This window comes from Octopus sinensis, linkage group LG6 (assembly GCF_006345805.1).
Source record: "Octopus sinensis linkage group LG6, ASM634580v1, whole genome shotgun sequence".
Lineage (NCBI taxonomy): Eukaryota > Metazoa > Mollusca > Cephalopoda > Octopoda > Octopodidae > Octopus > Octopus sinensis.
In genome coordinates, this window is record NC_043002.1 from 23,001,401 (window position 1) to 23,029,169 (window position 27,769).

The 27,769-nt window shown below is 37.1% G+C and overlaps 1 long non-coding RNA gene across 1 annotated transcript; it reads right to left on the minus strand.

Annotated features, from left to right (window-relative positions):
- Positions 1–527: 527 nt before the first annotated feature.
- On the minus strand, positions 528–11,179 carry LOC118763849. The gene is made up of 2 exons (XR_004999595.1): positions 11,065–11,179; positions 528–602 (listed from the first exon to the last, which is right to left on the minus strand). It is a non-coding gene; the product is annotated as an uncharacterized LOC118763849 (long non-coding RNA).
- Positions 11,180–27,769: the final 16,590 nt, after the last annotated feature.

The window sequence follows — 27,769 nt, forward strand, 5'->3', positions numbered from 1 at the left end:
ACACAGCCATTCCTGCGATAGAAGCCTACATACATACATACATACATACATACATACATACATACAAATACATATTTATACATATATACTTATACATACAGACATACACACACTTCAATATTCTTCTTGTTCTCTCTCTCTTCTCCTCCTCCTCATTATCATCATCATTATCATAAACAACAACAGTACAGAAAAATATTTCAATGCAAACTTACGTCCATGGTCGGTGGGTTCTCGTTCTTAACAGAGACCTGCGATGATTGAGCACTAATATCTATTTCCTGTAAAAAATTTTCCTCCTCTCGTGGTGCCGTTATTTTCGACTCAACGGTAGAATAATTTCTAATAACATCCCTATCTATGTTTAGATCGTAGTAGTTATCTGTAATTGTCTTCCCACAAATACTTTCAATGGAGTGCATTTTGTTGATATACTTTTTACTTTTCAATGATATTTTATCATCCCTTACTTAAAAGTATTCCATTAAATCCTTTCTATTTTCCTCTTCCAGTTTTTATACTTCCATTTTTTGTTTTGTTCTTTTTTCTTTGAATAACTATAAACAACTGAGCTGATTGTTCGAATCGTGGCGAAATCAGGACTGTAATTGGTAGATAAGAAGAAAGATTATATGTTAGGAAAAGAAAGATAAATTTATGATACACTAGCAGTATCGCCCGGCGTTGCTCGGGTTTGTAAGGGAAATAACTATATAAGCATTTTTAGAGAGTTACTTCCCTTATATAATAGCCAAAAAATGCATTAAAAGTGGGAAAAAATGATGGTAATTTTTTTTTTAATCGTAAACTCATCGTAGACGTGTGCTAATACCCAGAAGGGCTCGATAGGAATCACGACTATAAGATACCCGGTTTTGGTTACACTGCACCGCAAAATGTAGGAGTAGTTAGGAATCTAAATCGTAGGAGACAGACACTCACACAACTTCACTTTTATATATAAAGAAGATAATGCGGATAACGCATGATACAGGCAAAGACATACATATACTACGGCACTCACTCGATTACGACGACGTGGGTTCCAGTTGATCCAATCAACGGAACAGCCTGCTCGGGAAATTAACGTGCAAGTGGCTGAGCACTCCACAGACACGTGTATCGTTAACGTAGTGCTTGGGGAGATTCAGCCTGATAAGGCTGACACTTTGAAATACAAGTACCACAGAAACAGGAAGGCGGCGAGCTGGCAGAAACGTTAGCACACCGGGCAAAATGCTTAGCGGTATTTCGTCTGCCGCTACGTTCTGAGCTCAAATTCCTCCGAGGTCGACTTTGCCTTCCATCCTTTCGGGGTCGATTAAATAAGTACCAGTTACACACTGGGTTCGATATAATCGACTTAATCCGTTTGTCTGTCCTTGTTTGTCCTCTCTGTGTTTAATCCCTTGTGGGTAGTAAAGAAATAGGTATTTCGTCTGCCGTCACGTTTTGAGTTCAAATTCCTTCGAGGTCGACTTTGCATTTCATCCTTTCGGGGTCGATAAATTCAGTACCAGTGAAACGCTAGAGTTGATGTAACCGACTAGTCCCCTTCCCCAAAATTTCAGGCCTTGTGTCTATAGGAGAAAAGAACTGCTCCTTTATCAATTCAGAAAAACTAGAGACGGTCTCGATTGAATTTGAACTCAGAACACAGCGCGTTGAAAGAAAAACTAGTACAAATCAATTCGATCTAACGACTCTGCCAGTACACCACTTCAATGCTTTAACCGTTTTATATTTACTGTGTGTTTTCACTGCACCAACGAACACGTTTATGAACAGTGTTTTGTTTTAATTTTATTATTTTTACTGCACTGAAAGTAACTTGTGTGTATGAAGCTATTTAGAAGTTTCGAGCCCTGTACCTCAGTTCTTATTTTATCATTATCAAGGCACTTCTCAAGGATTTCTATTTTCAGCCCCAACCCGTCACTTTCCTGTTATCTCTATTTTCAGGTCCTTATATTTGGATCTTTCCATTTCTTTGAGAGAAGCATTATCATCTGTTGCGACTCAGATCTAGTTTTAAAATATATATAAGTTGCGTTTGATTTATATTTATAAATTGTTATATATACTTATATTTCATTATGTACATTATTTATATTTGACGGATATTTGTCCTCATCTTGTTTGTTGTTAACACAACGTTTCGGCTGATATACCCTGCAGCCTTCATCAGGTGTCTTGGGGAAATTTCGAACCTGGGTTCTCATTCCTACGGTATTTTTCGATGTTATAATAGAACAAATGAACCCCAGTATATAATTTTAACATTTACATGTGTCTGGGGGGAGGGGGTATTCGATAAGCTTCCACCAAATCCACTCACAAGGCATTAATCGATCCGAGGCTATAGTAGAAGACACTTGCCCTAGGTACCTCGCAGTGGAACTGAACCCGAGAGTACATGGTTGCAAAGTGAGCTTCATAACCACACGGCCATCCTACGCCAGTCAAGTGTTTTATAAAAGCCTTCTTTTCAGAATACAGTCCGATTACGAACAAAACAACAATTCTTCTTTGAGTCACACCACTTCCAGGATCTGTGAATACGAAAGTGTATATTTACATATATATCAATGTGTGCGGTTATTCGGCATTGTGTCTATATCTACGCAAATGTCTTTGCACGTGTATGATTAGTAACCGGATGTGTTCAAGTCTTATTACATATGTATATACGTCTTTTCTGTATGTATGTATGTCTATATAATGGTGTGTATATATTCCTTTTAAAGACTTCTATTTAGAATATTTAGAATGCTTTGAAAATTTTTCTTTGTATCCGTCAGATATTTTCTTTTGTTCTTTTCTGGAAAATCCAGCTTTTGACGACATTCGTGTAAAATAGTTGCTACCATTGCCCTCAGCACTTATGGTAATACTTAAGAATTATAAATGTATAGATAGGATACGAAAGCTGGAGGTTTAGATTTATGTATGTATGTAGCCATGGATGTACGTATATAATTATATGTCTGCTTATGTATTCATGTATGTATATATGTGTGAGTGTTTGTGTGTTTGTGCATGTTTATGTGTGTATTTGTGTGTGCGTGTGTACTCTTCTTGATTAGTAAGTGTCAAGGAACATGTCTCTTTCAGTGGAAGTAAGACATCAGCTAAACGAGAATTCGCAGCCATTTCCTTTCAGTTTGATGTATTTCTTTTTCTGCCCCGTCCTCTACTCTCATACAAAAATAATGACAAAAATAATAAAAATGAGCAAGCACCAGAACTTATGGGAGCTATATACTCCCTTCCATTAAGTAAAGTGTTCGGCAACTCTCAGCAAAAAAAAGGCTTGAAATTTTCAAAAACAAGTAAACAAGTAAAAGAGTAAGCACTAAATAAGGATTGTTATAAAAATATATAAATTATATACGAAATATTTACTTCTTGCAATGAAAATTGTATCCGAATTGGGTATATTTACACCGGCCTGAAAATTACCATAACAAAACAACTTTCGGGGACAATTGTTGCATGTTGAGACGGAAGGTTGTGGATATTTTCTTATCGAAGTAAGATAAATTGAAAAAAGTTCTTTATATTTAACGGTAGGCAACTAGGGCTGCCGGGTATGCGAAGAATACAAGAGCTAGAGAATGGAGTGGATAAGATCCGGACTACATATGCTTCATAGCGAGCAGAACCTCGGAAGTGGCAAATATCCAAGTGAGGTGTATACCACAGGCCACTCTTCAGGTCTTGTCTTGATTGAATTGATATATCTTGATTAAACGAAAGTTTACATTGTCACAAGAAAGGTACATGTTAACACATGGAAGATTCAATCAGAATGTGTCATGTATGCATGTTTGTATGTGTGCATGTATATATGTATGTTATGTATGTATTTATACATGCATGTATGTATGTATAATGTAGGTAGGTAGGTAGGTAGGTAGGTAGGTAGGTATGATTGTATGTATTTATGTATGCATGCATGCATGCATGTATGTATGTAAATGTGTATATCTGTATGTCACGTATGTATGTATGTATGAATGTAGGCATATATGTATGCATGTTTGTATGTGTGTATATATGTATGTGTGTATGTATGTATTTTTGTACGTATATAGATGCATGTATATAATCTCTACAAGGTATTGAAACGTCGGGTCGTAGATCAGTAAACCGTAAATACCACTAACACTGCTTGATGAAGGTTTTCATATATCTTGAAGGATGAAAATGAAAGCCTATCAAATACCTATTTCTTTACTACCCACAAGGGGCTAAACAAAGAGAGGACAAACAAGGACAGACAAACGGATTAAGTCGATTACATAGACCCCAGTGCGTAACTGGTACTTATTTAATCGACCCCGAAAGGATGAAAGGCAAAGTCGACCTCGGCGGAATTTGAACTCAGAACGTAACGGCAAACGAAATACGGCTATGCATTTCGCCCGGCGTGCTAACGTTTCAGCCAGCTCGCTGCCTTAAAATACCTATCAAATACCGGACTCTCTAACGACTCTTCTGGGTCATTTCATGCATTTTGCTGTACTTCTGTGGTTGGATTGTTGCGAAAATGACTTAATTTATTTAAGTAATAAACTACATCGGATTATAATAAACTTAGCTAAATTTAATAGATATTTAGAATGTAGACCAATGGCTGTTCCATTTATTAAATGTGTTCAGCACATCTCCATATTACTTTCACTTCACCAATTTGATCTTTAATTGCTAATTTGTTAGACTTGCAATAGTCTTTAAAGCATTAGTGTATTTATGTATATAAGTTTGTTATTTACGATTGCATATGCAGGTATACACAATCACAAACAGACACACACACACACACACACAAAGCTACACATAGACACATACATATATCTAAATACATAGATTGGTATCTATGTATATCAGCACGTACATCTGTGAGTGTGTGTGTATGTTCGCACGTGCGTAACTGTATGTGCGCAGGGGCGCGTGTGAGTATGCGCGCGAGTGTGTATAGATATATGTGTAGATATAAACAAATACACTTGCGCAGTTTACATTCTTACAAACCATTTTGTATTCTCATGAATTATTCAAAGACAGCTTTGAAAAAATCCTGGGGCGAGAAACAGATTTATAAAGCTGTGAACTTGATATTAATGCAGAAATATATTTTACTGTATTTCCAGAAAGATTGAACAGTTTTTGTAATATTTGATTGGCCTGCACTAGAAACAAGAATCCAGTTATTTACATTCATACATACATACATACATACATACATACATACATACATACATATATATATATATATATATAACATTATATATTCACAAATATATGTGTATTACATTATATATATATATATATATATATATATATATATATATATATAGATAGATAGATAGATAGATAGATAGATAGATAGATAGATAGATAGATAGATAGATAGATAGATATACGCATACATAAACATACGTGTATGTATGTATATATACATGTGTGTGTGCGTATGTATATATTATATATATATGTATATATATATATTATATATATATATATAAATACATATATATATATATACATATATTCATATGTATATACATATATATATATATATATATATTATATATATATATATATATATATATACACATATATATATATATATATATATATATATATATATTATATGCGCATACATGTATTCATATTTATCTATACATGTATGTGCATAGATACATATGTATACATGTGTGTACGTATGTGCCTATTTGCATACGTATGAGCGTGTATGTGTATGAATACATACATACATATATAAACACTTGTATGTGCTTATATATATATATACACACAGATATATTCATACTTATATTAGTATATGTATGCATATAGTGAATACATTTCTTTGCGTTTATAAATTATACATGCAAACAAATGTATAAATATCAATTTGTTATTTTTTGTTTTCAGAAAATATACAAAACATTATGAATTTGAAATCTGGATATAGGAAACCGTGATAATGCAAGACATTATTTTCTAATATAATAAATATCATTTATATTCTAAAAAGAAAATATCCCATTGTCATGGCTTCTTTCATTTTAATTTCAAATTCACACTACGACGTTATTTTTTTAAATATAAATATTAAATGACGTATATTAATCTAGGATTGAGAGAAAACACCCGGGTAAAACCAAAGCTGATAAGAAATAAAACTTGAGTAAAGTGAGAGGAACAGTGTGAGAATCTTAATTCATTCACTAAAGGCTGATAATAACGGAACCTTTATAGAGTGTGACAAGGAAGATACCTGTCAATATATTCTGATCTGCAGAGGCCTTCATGCAGATCTTCGTTAGAGGATTCTAAGTTTTCGTGACTGCTGGTGTGCAGAAGGAGGTCCATATTTACAGAAATGTGAAATGAATACGAAACTAATTTCCACATTGTTTAAATCAGTTGTTTCGTCTGTGCAGGAGTTTTTGTCCTGGAAATGTTATAAAGGGGAAAAATAATGGAAATGTCAAAATCAATGTTTAATAAGTATTTGCACAGTAATGGCTGCTGTAATTCAAACACATACACACACACACAACCACAACTCTATACGCACATGATTATATATATATATATATATATAGTGTGTGTGTGTGTGTGTGTGTGTGTGTGTGTGTGTAGACACACAATCGCGCGCAAATTCGTTTATTTACATATTATTAACAACCAAACATTGAAACTACGTAAAGCACAGTATATAAAATTTGAGTATTTTCAGCAAATACCATATATATATATGCACGCATACATACATACATACATACATACATACATACATACATACATACATACATACATGCATACATAGATGCATGCATGCATGCATACATACATACATACATACATACATACATACATACATACATACATACATACATACATACATACATACATACATACATACATAGGAAAGGACGCTGAGTGGCCTAAAGGTTAAGAATTTCATTTGGCAGTCAGAAGTTTCAAGTTCAATCACACAGTGTGGTAGCTTGAGCAAATGAATGATTTTTCATGAATGTAATATGTCTGACAGAAACTGTGCAGAAACCGTTTGACTAAATTTTTACTCATTACATACCCTGTTACAATGATTCTGTCTCAAGATTTTGTTAAGGATATATATATGTCTGTGGAATACTCAGCCAGTTATAAGTTGATCAAACAACTCGTAAGTTGATCAAATAACCGAAAACGTATCATCGATAAAAGCTGACAAAATTGCCAAATAGACATACTTGTAGAAAGATAAATCCAAGAGCAGTAAGCATCATTACCCAAAAGTGTAAAATTGCTGGAGGAAGTTGAAAGGCCCCAGGGCAAAAACAAGAGTGAGCTATCTGCTTTTCATTTTGTATCAATCAGTCATGGTTCTTCTATCCTTGGGCACCAAACCCACATTAGTAACCGAACTGGCAGAATCCTGAAAAGACGGAATTAGCATCTCTTAACTCTAAAAGCCAGATATCAAGAGTTGATTCATGAATCTTTTGTCATAAAACGGTGCGCAACTACTTGCTCATTGAAGCCGGCTGCTACGATTTCTCAGCCATATTAATGCGCTGTTTCTTGTTGAAGATCGATTTGGAGACCAAACGACAGGAGAAAATCACTAGGGAGATAGCTATGGCTGCAGAGAACAGCCCTAGTTTGGTTGACGAGAGATCGCCAAGGAAAATTTTCTGGAAATGATTGCAAAATTAAACCTCACTGCCCATCTCAGGCGAAGCGTAGCCAAAGAAGGGAGAAGAGAAGAAAGTTTGTGCCACTGAAACACGTTCTCAATATATAAATTTGTTCGCAGTTATACGAATACTTCAGGCACAATTGAAATAAAGAGCTTGCAACGTTAAGATTCTGTTTGGGAATAAACCCTTATGATTTTTTATTTCACCTGTACCTTCACATGTTTTCGTATCTGTGTGGGTGTGAGCACACATTCAGATTCTGACGTATGTCTATGTACGTTTGTGTACATAAATATGTATATGTAAGACGGTGAATTTAGCATTTCTGTATCTTTATCGGCATACCTATCTGCAAACATATCGATCCATATATGTACATCTATACGTAAATGGACAACTCTATCTATGCGTATGTATATGTAAGTGTGTATGCAAGTGTTTGTTTATTTGATATACTTAAGATAATCTACGCATATATTTCTCTTCTATCTCTGCCAAATTACACCCACGCCCGTACGCTTTCTTCCCTACTCTCCCACAAACACACACACTCATGCGCGTGCACGCACAAGCACACATACACATACACTGATAATATAGACATATATTATACTTGCATGTGCATGATATATATATACACACATATATATACACATGTATACAGATATATATACATATATATATACATATACATACATACACACACACACACACACACACACACACACACACACACACACACACACATATATATATATATATACAAAGAGACATAGGCAGGTTTTTATTGCACTGTAGTTATATGCACACATTCATGCATGTATATGAATATAATCTATCTATATATATATATATAGAGAGAGAGAGATAGATAGATAGATAGATAGATAGATAGATAGATAGATAGATAGATAGATAGATAGATAGATAGATAGATTATATTCATATACATGCATGAATGTGTGCATATAACTACAGTGCAATAAAAACCTGCCTATGTCTCTTTGTATATATATATATATGTGTGTGTGTGTGTGTGTGTTGTGTGTGTGTGTGTGTGTGGTGTGTGTGTGTGTGTATGTGTGTGTGTGTGTGTGTGTATGTGTGCGTGTGTGTTTGCGTGTGTGTGTGTTTATGTAAGCAAGCTTGCAAGTACACGTCTCCTAGATACCGAATCTGCTTTTCTTTGTATGTGTGCATGCGTGCATGTGAATATGCATGCGAATGTGCGTGTGTGTGTGTGTGTGTGTGTGTGTGTGTGTGTGTGTGTGTGTGTGTGTGCCTATGTGTGTGTGTGAATGTTTGAATATGTGCGCATGTAAATCTCACTAAGAATATATGTGTGAAAGTATTTGTATTCGCCACGTCGTTAAAGCAGCATCTCCTGCACCGATTGACAGATAACGAGGCGGAAAGTATGTAGTGGGAAATTTATAATACAACGTTGACTGAGCCGAACAAAATGTCACTTGAACAATAATAACAACAATGTTGATAATAATACTAACGACGACAGCAACAACAGCAGTGGAGGCGCAATGGCACAGTGGTTAGGGCACCGGACTCGCAGTCGTAAGAACGCGGTTTCGATTCCCAGACCGGGTATTGTGAGTGTTTATTGAGCAAAAACACCTAAGCTCAACGAGGCTCCAGTGGTGGGGGAGGGGTGAACCCCGCTGTACACTTTCACCACAACTTTCCCTCACTCTTTCTTCCTACTTCTGCCACAAAGCAGATGAACCATTGTGTAGCCCACTATGGTGTGGTAAACTTTCAGACCCTAGTCTAGATCGCGAATCCTCTGTACCCCAGGATGGTTCAGCTCTCCACCCGTTAAAAGCCACCGTTTACGGAATGAAGATAACAACGTAGCTTTCGCGCCCGTGCAACTGCCAGTCAATCGCGTGTGGTGGGTGGATCTTCAAGTTGCCACACGCATTCTTAGTAGCTTAGAGTAGGTTCGAATTAGAGATTATTCCTTGTGGCTAATGACATGGGTCCTGATTGGAAGAAGAAGAAGAAAGAACAGCAACAGTAACAGTAACAATAACAATTGTATAAGCAAGTACAAAATTCAAGATCATCAGCACCCTCATAATTATCGTCATTGACATCATCATCATCATCATCATTATCATCATCGTCTCCTCATCATACCTATCACCAGCATCAGTATCATCATCAGTATCATCAGCATCGTGGTTGTCGTCAGCATCACCATCATCATCATCAACAACAACAACAACAACTTTAATGGTTTCTAATTTAGGCACAACGCCAGCATTTGTTTTCTCTTTTTTAAAAAAAAAGTACAGTGTAGTGGTCGGTACCACCGACTCTAGTTCTTCACAAGGACTTTATTTTATTGACCCCTAAAAGACGAAAGACAAAACTGACCCCGGAAAGATTTGAACTCAGAACGTAAACTATCCCCATCCTTAAAACGCGCAGCAACAACAACAAAAAAAGGACAACTTCAAATCAAGAAGCCAGCTTTTACACAGTTGATCGGCCAGTTAAAAATATAAACCGTAAGCGTGGCTGTGTGGTAAGAAATTTGCTTCCCAACCACATGGTTGTGGGTTCAGTCCCACTGAGTGGCACTTTGGGCAAGTGTCTTCTTCTAAAGCCTCGGGCCGACCAAAGCCTTGTGAGTGGATTTGGTAGCCGGAAACTGAAGGAGCTTGTCGTATATATATGCATGTGTGTGTATGTGTGTGTGTGTCGTTGTGTCTGTCTTTGTCCCCTACCACCGCTTGATAACCGGGTTGGTGTGCTTACGTCTCCGTTACTTAGCGGTTCGGCAAAAGAATAAGTAACAGATTTTTAAAACAAAATCAAGTCCTGGGGGTCGATTTGTTCGACTGAAAGCCCTTCAAGGTGGTGCCCCAGCATGGCCACAGTCAAATGATGGAAACAAGTAAATGAAAAAAGATAAAATCACACCGTTCTGTATTTAAAGTTGAACAACACTGTACTTGGTGAGGGTAAAGAGGAGGTGGGTTAGTTCGAGATGGACTGAAGGCAAGAGACCACAACCGCAAACACCAAAGGTATTATCAATAATCATCATCATTATCATCATTATCATCATCATCATCGTCGTAGTCGTCATCATCGATAATAACAACAATGGGGAAGTTAAAGAATACGCACACCACCCGTTTTCGGCGATTAGGGTTAGGGTTAGGGCTAGGTTTAGGGTTAGGGTTATGGTTACGCCGAAAACGGGTGGGGTGCGTATTCTTTACCTCCGCCAACAACAATAGCATCAACAACATCAATAAAAAAAAATAAAACTATCAACAACAATACAAATACAAACAATAACAACACAGCTTACCAGTTTCGTTTCCAAGAATAACGGAAGAAATTTGTTCAAACGTGAAGAAAAAAAGATACAATAAAAAAAATAAGGTAAGTAACAAAACAAAAACAAACAAAATTAAATCAAACCAACGAACAAAAATAAAACGCCGGAAGTGATATTTCGAGCATGGATGCAATGCTCATCACGTGATAAGAACACCATTTCCTTTCTAGTATTTTTCGTTTTTCTTTTTCTTTTTCATGATTAATACGTATTTGTATATCTTTTTGTTTTTGTTTGTTTGCTTGTTTTTTTTGTTTTTTTTTTTTTTCGCTGGCTTCTTTTTTCCCATTGATTCCATTTGATATAAAAGAGAAATATGGTCGATATTGTAGATCGCTTGGCAACCAGAGGCAAGGGTCATTCATTACTGACCTGTCAATAGAGCCACTCTATTGTTTCTGTGGTCTTGAATGGATAAAACTATAGTTAAAGACTAAAGCCAATATTCGGTCACTTTACGCTATTAGATCGCCACAACAACGAGTCAGGACATCTAGTCACCACGCCACCACTGCTACCACCACCACTTCCGCTGCCGTCACTACCACAATCACCGCTGCCGCCGCCGCCGCCACCAACACCACCAACAACAACACTGCCACTACCACCACTGCTACCACCACTGCTATCACCACTGCTACCACCACCACTGCCACTACCGTCATTACTACCACCATCACCACCACTGCCTTTACCATCATTACTGCCATCATCAACACTGCCATCATCAACACTGCCACTACCGTCATTACTACCACCACCACCACTGCCACTACTGTCATTACTACCACCATCACCACTACTGCCTTTACCATCATTACTGCCATCAACACTGCCACTACCGTCATTACTACCACCACCACTACTGCCACTACCGTCATTACTACCACCATCATTACTGCCATCATCAACACTGCCACTACCGTCATTACTACTCCCACCACTACTGCCACTACCGTCATTACTACCACCATCACCACTACTGCCTTTACCATCATTACTGCCATCATCAACACTGCCATCATCAACACTGCCACTACCGTCATTACTACCACCACCACTACTGCCAATACCGTCATTACTACCACCATCACCACCACTGCCTTTACCATCATTACTGCCATCAACACTGCCACTACCGTCATTACTACCACCACCACCACTGCCACTACTGTCATTACTACCATCACCACCACTGCCACCACTACTATCACTTTCACCACAGCCACCATCGTCATCACCACTGCCAATACCACTACCACGACACCGCTACCGCATCACACCAACGCATAACCACTACATCACGTGATCACAGCAATACTAGACGACACTACACTCAGCTACTACCATTACCACCGTATGGCACTACTGACACATCACTTTACTACCACAGCGCTGCCACATCACACCACCACTAGCACTAGCGCATCTACAGGATACCACCTCATCACACTAATACTCTACAACGTCATCATACTAGCACTATTACATCAAACCACTACACCGCTAGCACGTCATACTACCACCGCCACATCACACTGACACACCACTACCACATGCACCCATCCCACTGACAAACCATACCACTACACAAACATATTCTTTTAATTCTAGCACAAGGCAAGGAACTTCAAAGAAGGGTTTAGTTGTTTACATCGACCCCAGTACTAAACTGGTACTTATTTTATCGATCCCGAAAGAACGAAAGGGAAAGTTGACCCTGGTGACATTTGGACTCAGAACTCAAATAAAGACGAAATACTTATTTCTTTACTACCCACAAGGGGCTAAACACAGAGGAGACAAACAAGGACAGACAAACGGATTAAGTCGATTGTACTGACCCCAGTGCGCAGCTGGTAATTAATTTATCGACCTCGAAAGGATGAAAGGCAAAGTCGACCTCGGTGGAATTTGAACTCAGAACGTAACGGCAGACGAAATACCTATTTCTATTTCTTTACTACCTACAAGGGGCTAAACACAGATAGGACAAACAAGGACAGACAAACGGATTAAGTCGATTACATCGACCCAGTGCGTAACTGGTACTGAATTTATCGACCCCCAAAGGATGAAAGGCAAAGTCGACCTCGGCGGAATTTGAACTCAGAACGTAGCGGCAGACGAAATTCGGCTACGCATTTCGCCCGGCGTGCTAACGTTTCTGCCAGCTCGCCGCCTTTCATGTTATTAGTGAAATACATTAAACTACTTCCACACTACAACACCTTACACTATCATACCACCGCACAAACATGTCAAACACTAATGCATTACTACTACACAACCACAGAACTACATCACTCTGCCAAACCAACATCCATTTATCTCTTTCGCCCAGTATTCCTGAGAGGATTCTTCAAGAGGTGTCCTCAGGTACCCGCTTCATATTGTTCTATGAGAAACGACCGTTATTGAAATTTTACGTTGGATTCCTATACGTGACCAATGGAAATTTTATGGATATTTTCCCAGCATTTCGTCCTTCGCTTAGTCGTAGGTCACCTGCCGGTTGACTCGGCTTCAAGAAACCGTCTTTTGATTATTTCCTGCGACATTCTTACTACATATCCGGGATCTTTTCGGTTTGACCGGCAGTTTTTTTAAATAATTTCCACGTAACTAAACACTTTAAACTTCGCATACTGGTAGGATGTGTTTATAAAACATCTTTTTCTCTTGGCTTTATTCAGAAAATTCTATAGTTTGTAAGATATTTGTTGTTTTTTTTTCTTCAATTTCTGCAATTTCAACCAATCAAAGACGTCTATTGCGGTGAAAACATTCTGTGCCGTATGAATATGTCCCTCGTTTAAGAAACAGATTGGGTTTATTTACATTTCTGAAGAAAAAGAGATACCTTCCCCCCCACCCCTAACCTTAACCCTAACCCTAAAACAGATTGAAATGCAATAGGTCGATACTAGGGTCATAATTATGGGTGACAATTTCATATGATACCGCTAGAAAAAACTGCCGTTCAAACCGAAAAGATCCTATATCCGTTGTGCCGCAGCTGTAACTTCTCAGTGCGGAGCTACAGATAGCCTTGATCTTCAAAACCAAGATAAGAACAATAAATTGCGAAGATTCGGAATAGCTGTTCTTCGAAGTCCCATACCCCACAGGAAAGATAAACGGAAAGAAGAAGTGATCTTTTTTTAATTTTGGCAGAAACGTTATTCTTGCTACATTAAACACAGGAATATTAAAACTTGATGGCAAAAAATAATAAATAAACTTGCTCTTTCTTTTCCCGTGAGTTCTAAGATGCTTTTATATTAAGAAAGATGTTCGATGTGACTTTTACACTGAAAACAATAAATCATAGAAGGAAATAACAATCCAACCGCTAACTAAAACAGATACATCAGGTTTGGATTTGTATAAAGTTATATCGATGCATGCTCAGCTAAAAACCACATCGCAAACCTGTCAATATACTGACCTACCCCACAAACACTCCTGCCAATAACACCACGACACGCAGTAATACATGAAGCCAACATACAAAATATAATAGCATCACTCAATCACGTAACCAGTTGAACTAGTTACCACACCTCTCCACCGCCACACTACACCGCTTTTCCAACGTATCCATACGCCGCAATAGTTCCCACTACCACCATCACCATCACCACCACTACCACCTCATCAGCATCTAAATGGCACTACATCACACACTACTGTATCCACATACATCACCAACAGCTCACCGCCTCAACACCGCAGCACAACAACAGACCTCATCAACGTCACACCAACCACTACCCTCCATCACATCTCCAGCGTATCTATTCACCGACAACCCAACCAGAAATTGAATTAGCGGTGGCTCGATCTGCTAGAAATAGCAGCCAAATTTTCCTCGTATTTTAGTGTCTGGTAAATTCCTTATTATTAATTCCTCACGATAAATACGTCACCTCTAAATGCATTGCATAGTTAATTTCTTCACAAGGTAAACTAAGTTGTGAGCCAATAGGCAGCCATACTTTTTATCCGCTTTTCTTTCCTTTATGTTTTATACTTTTACATGTTTCAGTTATTTGACTGCAGCCATGCTGGAGCACCGCCTTAAGAGGTTTTAGTCGAACAATTCGACTCCAGAACTTATTCTTTGCAAGCCTAGTATTTATTCTATCTGTTTCTATTGCCGAAACGTTATGTTACGGGGACGTGGATTTGGTAGACGGAAACTGAAAGAAGCCCGTCGTATATATGTGTATATATATATATATGTATGTATGTATGTATGTATGTATGTATGTATGTATGTATGTGTGTATGTATATGTTTGTGCGTCTGTGTTTGTCCCCCCAGCATCGATTGACAACCGATGCTTAGCGGTTCGGCAAAAGAGACCGATAGAATAAGTACTAGGCTTACAAAGAATAAGTCCTGGGGGTCGATTTGCTCAGCTAAAAGCGGTGCTCCAGCATTGCCACAGTCAAATGACTGAAACAAGTATATATATATATATATATATATATATATATATATATATATATATATATAAACGGCAGTTTGTCTGTGCGTTTTCTGTGTGTCTGTTTTCTCGTACCCTCACTCTGACCACGGCTTTCAACCGATTCTGATGAAACTTGACACACACATAGCCCAATGTCATAATTCAAAACTAACGCAGCGAAAATTTTGAAAAGTTCCCCCAGTTCTGAAAAAGATCGATAAATTTGACATGGGGTCGAGAATCTGAAACCCAAACCACAGACCGTCTAGGGGACGCAACTCCACCTTTTTTATCCATCAAAAAAAGTTTACCATCATTTTTTTTCCATTTTTTTGCTATTTTTTGGCTATAACTCTCTAAAAATGCTTTATAGTTATTTCCCTTACAAACCTGAGCAACGCCGGGCGATACTGCTAGTATATATATATACGACGAGCTTCTTTCAGTTTCCATCTGCCAAATACACTCACAAGGCTTTGGTCGACCCGAGGCTTTAGTAGAAGACACTTGCCCAAGATGTTTCGCAGTGGAACTGAACCCGGAGCCATATGGTTGGGAAGCAAACTTCTTACCACACAGTTCTGCCTGCGCCGTTGATAACAATATTGAAAGCCTATTCATGTAAAATCATATTTCACACGTTCGGGTACACTCGAACATGAGAAAACCTTCCGCTGCAAAAATAGTCTCGAAAGGAAATTCTCCTCCAAGAAGACGTGTGAAAATACATTGCTCTGTGAATAACATCTATAAACACCAAATCTTCCTTCTAAACCCTCGAAAAAGACGACCTCTGACCCACTGACGTCATTCACAACCCAGTACTTTTTCATGCATGACATCTAGAAGTTGGTTTTCCTCTTAAACCTATTTCCGCAACCACAGGTCCCCCCGCATCGCAGCGTACACAACTATGTTATGTACGACTTCACACAAATATATTTTATTTAGTGCGGCTTCGTGCAACTCTATTTATTTAAAGATTTTTTTATTATTATTCACAGATTAAATGCAGCAGCATTTCATTAACAATAAGAAAGAAATTGAAAGATAAAAGATTCATGTCAAATTTATTCGTATATTTATGAAGAACACAAATACAACATACTTCTTAAAAAATTCATAAAGCATTAAAAACTTTTCAACAGCGGAAGGAAAACACAATCTATAAGCACAAATTGTGCACAACTTCGGCGTTCATTGACAAGACATTGCATTTCCGCTGTATTGTTTTTATATTTCTTTTAGCGCTGGGAAATTTCTATACCAGATATTCAATTATTACTATATACACTCTCTTTTTTTTCCTCTTTCATTAGGTTCATCTTCTTTACACGCAAAACCTTCACAACAATATACACTAACACACACACACACACGCACACACACACACACACACACACACACACACACACACACACACATGCGCATTCTTTGTTTTGTCCTGTACTATCTATATTTTTTTTCATGTAAAACCTTTCTAGTTAATAAAGAAATCTGTTATTATCAGTAGTAGCCGTAGTAGTGGGGGTCTGGTAGTTGTGGTGGTGGTGGTGGTGGTGGTGGTGGTGGTTTTGGTGGTGGTGGTAGTAGTAGTAGTAGTAGTAGTAGTAGTAGTAGTAGTATCATCATCATCATTTATTATTATTATTATTATTATTATTATTATTATTATTATTATTATTATTATCATCATCACCGTCATCATCATCATAATCATATTCATCATCATCGCCATCATCATCATCATCATCATCTTCATTATTATCATTATTAATGTTGTTATTGATATTTTAATGCAGACTCTTGGATTATAACTTCGTTTCTTGAGTTCTTCTTTGTCATAATTTCTAGAACTTTCCGGTTTGTAGAACGGGGTGTTTTCAATCAAGCCATTTGAATGATCAATGCCATCTTTCACAAGAAATATTTTATTTCAGACGCACCTTCCGGTGCTGCCGTAAAACAATTCTTTAATCCAATCTCAATGTAAGAAGGTCATTGAACCAAACAAGGTTCTGACTGTCCAATCTTACACATCCTCAACATAATCTATGACAGGCCGAATCTCTTCCGGAAAACTCATTACACTGGTCAACAGCCAATTTTCATCAAGGATATTATATGGTGTTTTATATGTAGTTTTGTCCGCAGATTTCAAAAATGTAATCGGTTTCCTTCTATCAAGCACAGTTTTTCTGATGAGGTAAGAGAGGAATATAACTCCCATCAGCAGTATCACTACACGTAAATGTCTTATACAGGTGAATTCTGACTTCTGTTTTATAAGTATTTGTATTCATTTTGCAATTTTATATTTCCATAATCTTTACTTTTCATAAATTTTACTTTCTGCTGAGTTATTTCGCTGTTTGTTCCAAGAACATGTTCCAGCTGTACTACTACACAAAAACATCCATTCCCATAGGACATTCAGTGCACACGAAGGAGTATTATGAAAACATGCAAGTACTCCTCAATGCCATAAAGTATAGAAACTACAGCTGGAAAATATGTGGAGACTTGAAGGTGATTGGAATGTTGATGGGAATGCAATTTGGGTTCACGAAATATTGTTGCTTTTTATGCCTGTGGGACAGGCGTGCAACTAACAAGCACTATGTGCAATCAGAGTGGCCCTTGCGAAAATCGTATAAGCTGTGAATTTCTAGCGCACAGAGTAAGCCACTTTTAAACCAAGAAAATGTTCTTCTTCCCCCTCTTCACATAAAGCTTGGCCTCATGAAATAATTTGTGAAGACACTTTCCAGGAAAGCTCAAAAGGTTTTGAATATGTGAAGGCCAAATTTCCAAACATCACCGAGGCAAAACTGAAAGAGGACGTATTCATAGGTCCGTAGATAAAAGAACTCCTGAAGGACAACCACTTCCTCACAGCACTGGATGAGATTGAGCATAAAGCCTGGGAATCCTTCAAATGGCTCTGTGAAAATTTCCTAGGCAACAAGAGATCTCTAGAGTTTAGAGATGGAGTGAAATGTCTTCTAGACTCCTACGCTGCAATGGGCCGTCGGATGTCACAAAAAGTCCATTTCCTTGATTCACATCTGGACTTTTTTGCAGAGAACCTCGGAGCAGTGTCTGATGAGCAAGGGGAATGCTTTCACCAAGATATTGCGTCATTGGAACAACGATATCAAGTATTTTGGAATGCAGAAATGTTAGCTGACGACTGTTGGATGTTATACAGGGATGAAGCTGAGACAAAACACTATAGAAAGACAGGCCTGATATAAGACAGCCCTGTGCTTCTTCAACGCAAATTCTTCATTTCCTATAAATGGTTAGAAACTTTACCATTCTATGTGTAGCAAGATGAATTTCTTAACGATATATTTTTTATGGCGGTGAACTGACAGTTTTATGTACTGAATCCTTATGTAATAAGTTTTACGAGATTAAACAAGCGATTAAATTACAGCAAATAAGTTATAACAATGAATATAAGTGAACACAAATTACACAATATCGTAATGCGATCATGGCTTCTCTGTATTTTGTGAAAATATAGGAGGCTCATAGCTGGAGTACCTTCAGTCATCAGTCTGCATAATCAGGATTGCTCTGGGGTTAAGCAAAAACAAAAATAAGCTCATCAACTTCACCTTATTCCACTGCCACACCATACCGCTCCAGTAGGGCATTCTTTCCCCACACATCAGCTCAATCACAATATGACATTACTATATGAAGCTAATTAGTGGTGGGGCTGGGGGGCTCTACGTGCAAAGGTAGTGAAGGCACAAGGTTCAGTGGTTAGAGCGTCGGGCTCACAAATATGAGTTAGTTCGATTTCCGGGCCGGGCTGTGTGTTGTGTTCTTGAGCAAGTCACTTTATTTTTACATGGGTTCTAGTTCGTTCAGCTGTAGCAATGAGCTGCGACATCACTGGTGCCAAGCTGTATTGGCCCTTTACCTTTCCCTTGGATAACATCGGTGGTGTGGAGAGGGAAGGCTGGTATGCATGGGCAACTTCTGGTCCTCCATAAACAACCTTGTCCGGGCTTGTGCCTCAGAGGGGAACTTTCTAGGCGCAATCCAGTGGTCATTCGTGACCATGGGATTGCACGTGCTAGAAATAGCAGAAAATTCCCCTCAAGAGACCTTATACCGTCTTAAGAAAGTTGTGCAATTTTGCGCTGGTTTCCTTTCTTTCACAGCTGCAACGTCTTTGATCTGGGATCTGCTCGCTCAGTATTGAGTTGGTGGGGGTCAACAGAAAATTGTTATCGCCCAGCCATAATCTAGTTGATATATTTTGATCTTTAAAAAAAATACTTTTATTTTTAGATGGCATATCTTGTTTTCGTTTCATGTTCATCAAACTATCTAATTATATACTCACGAACACATGCACACACACGTCTATATCTCTCTCTTTCTCTCTCTCTCTCTCTCCTCTCTCTCTCTCTCTCTATATATATATATATATATATATATATATATATATATATATATATATTGTGACGTATATTTACCATTTGAATATGGCTAACCCCTAAGGGTGGATGCTAGTGTAGTTTGTAGCCCCAGGAAGACACCTCCTCCAGCTGGCTATAGACACACTTTCTGTGCCCTATCAGTATTTGTGAAGGGAAGTCATCCTTCCCGTCTTCAACTTATGATACACACGGACTCGAGTTTCAAGGTATTGACCTATCATCGGCGTGTGACAATCATAGTTGTCGACGAGAAGTCAGCTCCCTTCACAAATACATATACTTTTTCCAGTATCGATTGACACTGATATTGAAAAAGTGAAATCAAACAATGATAAATCTCTGAGCGAGTTATAAACAGTAGCGGCAACACATCGTGACGCATATTTGCCATTTGAATATGGCTAACCCCTAAGGGTGGATATATATATTGTATATGAATAACGCGCGAAATCATGTGCATTGTTTTCAAATATCATATTAACTTCTCTCTTTCTCTGATATTATATATATATATATCAGAGAAAATGCAAAGTTAGTACGATATGTTAAAACATAATGCACGTGATTTCGCACGTTTTTCAGTGACAAACCTTTTGAGGTGAGTAAATTATGTGAACAATGGTAACCAAGCAACAATATGATCCAGCCAGGTAATAATATTCTAAAATCGATCTATAGCTAATATCGTTTCTTACTTGCTCACTTTTTCTTTCTCTGTCTCTCATACCTTGTTCAGTTTACTTCAAAGTTACTTTGTTTTCCCTATGTATGTATGTATGCATGTATGTATGTATGTATGTATGCATATATGTATGTATGTATGTATATATGTATGTATGTATGTATGTATGTATGTATGCATATATGTATGTATGTATGTATGTATGTATGTATGTATGTATGTATGCATATATGTATGTATGTATGTATATATGTATGTATGTATGTATGTATGTATGTATGTATGTATGCATGTATGTGTTTATGTATGTATGTATGTATGTATGTATGTATGTATGTATGTATGTATCTATCTATCTATCTATCTATTTATCTATCTATCTATCTGTCTGTCTGTCTGTTTTCTCTCAATTTCAGCCCCTCTCTCTCTCTCTCTCTCTCTCTCTCTCTCTCTCTATATATATATATATATATATATATATATAATATATATATATATATATATATATACAGTGGTTAGAGCGTCAAGCTTACGATCGTGTGGTTGTGAGTTCGAATCCCGGACCAGACTGTGTGTTGTGTGCTTGAGCATCACACTTTATTTCACGTCTCAGCTTCCATCACGTCCTTAAGACGATCCGAGGACCTGGCACATGCGTTCATCATTATGTCAAAGGGATAATCTTCGAACACCGCCTTGATCTTGTCCACCAGCTTGGTCTTGGTGTTGCAATCAGCGTGGTTAGTGTTTTTCTCAATGGTGCTTTTCTGTTGTTGGCATCCTTTTGTCTCGGAAGACAATGGAGTTGCGCATAAAGTAATCCAGTCTGGTTTTTACATTTTATGTCCTCCCCAGTGTTGCGCAGGCCTGGGCTTGATGTAAAAAATCTTGAGTAGCCCAATCGTTAGGATTCGTCTCTCGACCTTGCTGATGTAGTCCCAAGGCGTGCAGAGTATTACGTTTGGCACCAGCTTGGTTGCAGGAGCTGCCGGAAGTGTTGAGTCGAACACTATACCGCCTACGGGGCTCCACTCCGGATTTCTTTGAAGGTTGTCTCCTTTCTGTAACTCTGGATAGGGGCCCATACCGGGTACTATTAGCCGGAGCCAGCTGAGCCCGGGACTCGTGTCAGGCAGGGTCGTCACTCTCTGAAGTAGTGAAGAAAATCGCTACTCACTACCTGATGGTGCTACACACATAGTAATCTATGGGATTACAATCAGGGGAGTTAGGGGGCCAGAAATTGAGGTCGGTGAAGTCATAAATTCTCCAACAACCACTTTTCACTGTTCTTGGATGTATGGCAAGGAGCCAAATCATGCTTCCACAAATATGACCTTCCAGTAGCAACCGTCTCCAGTCAGGGATTTACCACCGTCTCCAGCAGCCTCACATAGCTCCCTGAATTGAGCCTAACTCTCTATTCATCAGGGTTATTTTTTTATGAATTCCGACATATAAACCTATTCTAACGACAGTAAAGGTCTTGAAACACCTGAAATTTTGAAATCCTGTAATAATCTTTAAAGCTAAAAATAGGGTATTTTATGCCGAAACATCACCTATATAAAGGAAAAATTGGTAAAATAAATTGTAATATATCCATGAGGTATGTATGCATATGTATGCACACACACACACACACACACACACACATACAAACGCACACATACACACACACACACACTCACACATTTATATGCGTGAATCTGTGTGTGTAATTATATATGTGTGCGTGCAATTATATGTATTTGTGTGTGTGCAATTGTGTGTGTTTGTGTGTGCGCACGAAACTTTTAAAGCTTAAAACACTTCAACAATTACTCTGGTGTGTAACACGTGGTGTTTCGATGGGGGGGGGGGTCCTATGTATTATAAAATGAATTTTATAATATATCATAACATGAACTTTTCTGGGAACTTCAAATATTTTAGAACGTTTATACAGAGAAAAATAGAAAGCTTCATTTTTAAAAACATCTATAAATGTATACAATTATATGAAGAGTTCTATAACGAAGTTTAAAAGAACGTCTTTAATTCTCTTGCCCGCGGCAGAAGTAAATCCACTCCTTACTGAAAGGGGAGTAACCGTCCTGGAATAAATATTGAGGACTCCCCTTTTATTGAATACATACACAAATATCAACACAAGGAATATTGGTGGAACACTTTCATCAAACATTTGTCAAGTTTAAACACAAGAGGCCGTATATTGCTGTTTGGGACAGACAAGAAACAGTATCTACCGTCAGAGAGGTCAGCTGCCCTGCTGATGTGAATATGCCTAGAAAATTAATGAGAAAGAGGATAATTACGGACAACTGCTTTGAAATCTCTAGCTTCTATGTACGTATAATTAATTCACATTTATACCAATAATAATTGGTACACTTCGTTTTGTAAGCATATGGCTAAGTGACAATCTGTATAAGCTAGGGTTTCCAGAAGAAAATCAACCAATTCGCAAATTACAAATAGAACTTGTAAGTGGAACAGTAAATATATGCATGACTTTTGTCAAGTTTAAAATGTGAATTTGTTTTTCTTATGTACATTCCAACGATAGAGATTTGTAGCCTGATCAAAAGCCTTCTTAACAAGAAGACTTCAAACAATTAAAAGCAGAAGAGAACATGCATACATGTTATATTAACATTACACATTAATTTCATTGTGATCAACCAACGAAATCGTTAGAGCGTCAGACAAAATGGCTTGGCATATCTATCTCAGCTTTTTACGTTATGAGTTCAAATCCCGCCAGAGCCAAATTCGTCGTTCGTCCTTTCATGAACCGATAAAACAAAATATCCGTCAAGTACCGGCATTGATGTAATCAATTTCTTCTTATTTCTTTATTGCCCACAAGGGGCTAAACATAGAGGGGACAAACAAGGACAGACAAAGGGATTAAGTTGATTACACCGACCCCAGTGCGTAACTGGTACTTAATTTATCGACCCCGAAAGGATGAAAGGCAAAGTCGACCTCGGCGGAATTTGAACTCAGAAAGTAGCAGCAGACGAAATACCGCTAAGCATTTCGCCCTGTGTGCTAACGTTTCTGCCAGCTCGCCGCCTTTCTACCCCAATTTAAAATCGATTTCTTCTACCCCATCAAAGTTACTGTATTCGAACTCTGCAACAGCTCGGCACCCCATTCAGGGAGAATGTTGTAATCTTGAATACATTTGTAATCTTGAATATATTTCCAATGAAAACCAGGTAGACAGCCTTATGAGTCCTGGGGCTCAAGAAAAACAAAATAAATAAAGCATTATCTGGGTTCTTTATATCCAGCGTTAAAATCCCACCGAAACCGACTTTGTCTTTCATCATTCTTTGGATTGATAAAATAAAGTAGCAATGAAGTCCTGAAACCAAAGGTGTTGACTAATGCTCTCTATCTAATGTGGCTTTGCGCCTATATTAGAAATATTTAAAACATATGTAATTCCTATGTTTCTAAAAAATGTCGTGCATTAAGACATCTTTAATATGGAATTCATTCTCTAAATAATAGTGCTAATAAAAAATGTAAGACTGGTATTTAAATATCTATACATATAAGTAGTATAAATGCTGTAGTTATGTTTATAACTATAAACACAAATTTAAGATAAATTAGAACACTTTTACTTTAGTAAATTAATATAGTAAAATAGTTTTAATAGAATTTTTAAAATAAATTCGGAGAGAAATCCAGAATATAAAATGATTGTAAAAAAAAAGAAGAAATAAAATAAGATTTAACACTCCTTTATTTTATTTAATTTTATTCTCATACTTAACGTCTGTTCAAGATGAATGAAAGAATGAAAATGGTTGCCAATACAGAAATGTGTTTAATATACTGCATAAGAGAAGACATTCATATATACGCCCTGTTGGATTTGTGGCTCACTGTTTAATGGGAAAAATTCTAAATTATCGTGTTTGCAAAGAGCTAACCGGTAACTGGTACTTCTTGAATAAACAAAAAAATAATCAAAGCAAAAGATATTTTAACATGAAATATGAAAATGTTTATATATTCATACGTGTATGTGCGTACGTTTTATTGTTTTACAACTACTTGGCATTCATTTTCTCTCTCTCTCTCTCTCTCTCTCTCTCTCTCTCTATCTCTCTCTCGCTTTCTCTCTCTTTCTTCCTCTCTTTCACACACATATATACACATTTTCTCTCTTTTCCTTTCTCTGCTTCTCTCACTCTTTCTCTCCCTCACTCTCTTTCTCTTTTCATTTGTTTGCCATACCCACCAACCCTTCAAGTTAAAATATGTACCATGCAGAGAAAAGCAGTCTTCACATTATACTCCATTAGCGTTTCGTTTTCATTATGTATTATTGAACTAAAACCCTTCAATGGACAAACCTTAACAGAGAGAAAGGCGAGTTTACAACAGAAGCACTAAAAAACCTGCTTTGTTCAAAAATGTACTTTAATAAGCTCTAAATGTCAACTACTCTCTAGATATATTTCAACTAATTTAACATACCTCAACACAATGTTGCAGACGTTGTAACATATTGAGGTTATGATTATACACTTCTGAGGAACATATTTAGACGATGTAGATTGAAACGCCATAAGGTATAAATACAATGAACAATAAAAAATACAGCACAGGATAGTTAAGATTCAATATGGTATTAGCTTAAAGCTTTAATGGAAAGAGAAAGTGCCTTAACGTTTTTCCTCTTTCCATCAATGTGTTAAGTAAAATATATGGTAGCAGCAAGCAAATGGGATAACATTAGGTGAATAGATGCTAGCAACAAGCAAATATACAATAGCAATAAAAAAAATGCCTGACAACAAGTGAGTATAGTGAAGCCATTTGCTATTAAGACTTATCGCAAACTGTGCCACTCGACATCAAAATATATTGAATCTGTGGAAGTAGAACCAAATGGCAACTCGAAACTAATTTTAAAATTTATGTAAGAAAATACCAGACAAAAGAAAAGAACCATCAATTACTATATTTATGTATTTGTTTTGCAAGATCTTTGATGTGAAATTGTGTGTTGAAATAGATAATGTCATACTTGGGGACGGTCACCTTTTGCCAAATGCACTGTTTATTTGACCGTCACTTTAGTTTTATTATTATCTTTAATTTCTAGCTTATTTGTCTGTCAAAGTTCTTTCGTCACACATTCTGTGACCTCTTCAACGACTCTCTCTCCCATGTGTCTCCTCTTGTCCTGCCTATTCCATTTTGTCCTGACAATCTCCAAGAATAACGAAATCATTAATTAACATTTTAATTAATTCTTTTCAAAATCAAATCTTTTTATTTGTTACAGAGAGAGAGACAGGGACAAGAAGCATGATATTAACGTCTTTTTTTTTCTTTTTTTTTTTCTTTTTCAAGAGGATTAGCGGAATAGGTTGGAGTGAATTGGTTTCACCAAGGAATCGTTACAAACTCACAGACTTCGCTTGTCAAAAGTTTACCTCTTGAATTATAATAACATCAGACAAATATGATATTAAGTAATATTCACTGTTATATTACGATATATATTATTTAGATTTTGGCATCTGTTTGTGATTCAGTTTCACGTTATTTACATTTTCTTCTTATTAAACATAATTTCAAACAAGTTACAAATGTATATGGAGATATCTATTTCCGTTTTTCTTTGTTTAAATTTTGGATGCAGACATTTCAACCATATTACCAAACCAGACAGTGTTGAGAAATCAGCCAAGTGGACTGATGTTAACACGATGAAAGAAATGAGAAAGAAATAAAGAAATAATTTATCAGCAAATCTCTAGCATTTGTTGGCCAAACTTTAGTTAGATCATTAAATAATCAAAAACTTGGACAAAGGAATTTTTGATTCATGGGTTTCTCTCAGAATTGTTGCAAAGTACTTCACAGGCTGTTCTTGCATATCTTTATTTTTATATTCGTTTTCTGTGAGATTTGAAACGTTCGATTGTTTACTTTACCGAATATGACATCAAAAAGAAATTTTGAAAGACAGAACAAGATTATGTCCCGTGCCTTGAAGAGGATGGGGACAGCGCACTAATTTCAAGGGTACTGTGTGTTTTTTTGGCCTTATCATTATTATTATTTTTTAAAATCTCGGCTTTTGTTGGAACTCCTGAAGTCTTGCATGTGTAGCGGGCTTACTGCCTGCAGTCTACTGTACCGTGCTACCTGTTCTTTTCAACTATCTATTACGATTATTATTATTATTATTATATTATTATTCAGTAGTTTTATTTTTATAGCGTGCTTTCACTTCACTACCGAGCGCAGCTCTGTGTGCCTTGGGTATGTGCTGTGATTTGTTGTGATGCTCTGATGGTTATTGTATGGAAAGTGTTCTGCGTAGGATGTGTGCAGTGCCTAGTAGTGCAATTTTCTGTATGTTATATGTGTTTGTAAGTCCTGGTGTTTTTGTTATGTATTTGTTTGAATATTTTTTTATCATGCCTAATGCACCTACTATGATAGGAATTGTTTCTGTTTTTAGATTCCACATTCTGGTTACCTCTGTTTCCAGGTCTTTGTATTTTGAGAGTTTCTCCATTTCTTTTAGAGACACATTGTCATCTGCCGGTATTGATACATCAATTAGAAAGCATTTTTTTCTTCATGATCTCTGACAACTATATCTGGTCTGTTGGCCTTAATTTCTCTATCTGTGTGTGTTGTTATTATTATTATTATTATTATTATTATTATTATTATTATTATTATTGAGTGAGAGAGCAGTTCATGCCATCAAAGTGACACTGGGGTAAAATATACGAAGCCCAATATACCCATCATGACTACCCGTCTGATAAAGGTACACCAGGCACATGCATCACAACCATATGTGCGCGACATGGTGATCTCATATCAAGATAAACAGCACATGACCTTGCAGGTGGGGCCCAGTTAGAATTTTCTTCAGGTTGAGTAGCCCATCCCGCTCAAACGGTCCCTGAATAAGGGTTGTTTAAGGATGTTGAAAGAACCACCCATGTTTCCAGAGGTGAACTATTCAAACCCCAAAGAATCCCTCTCAACACATGG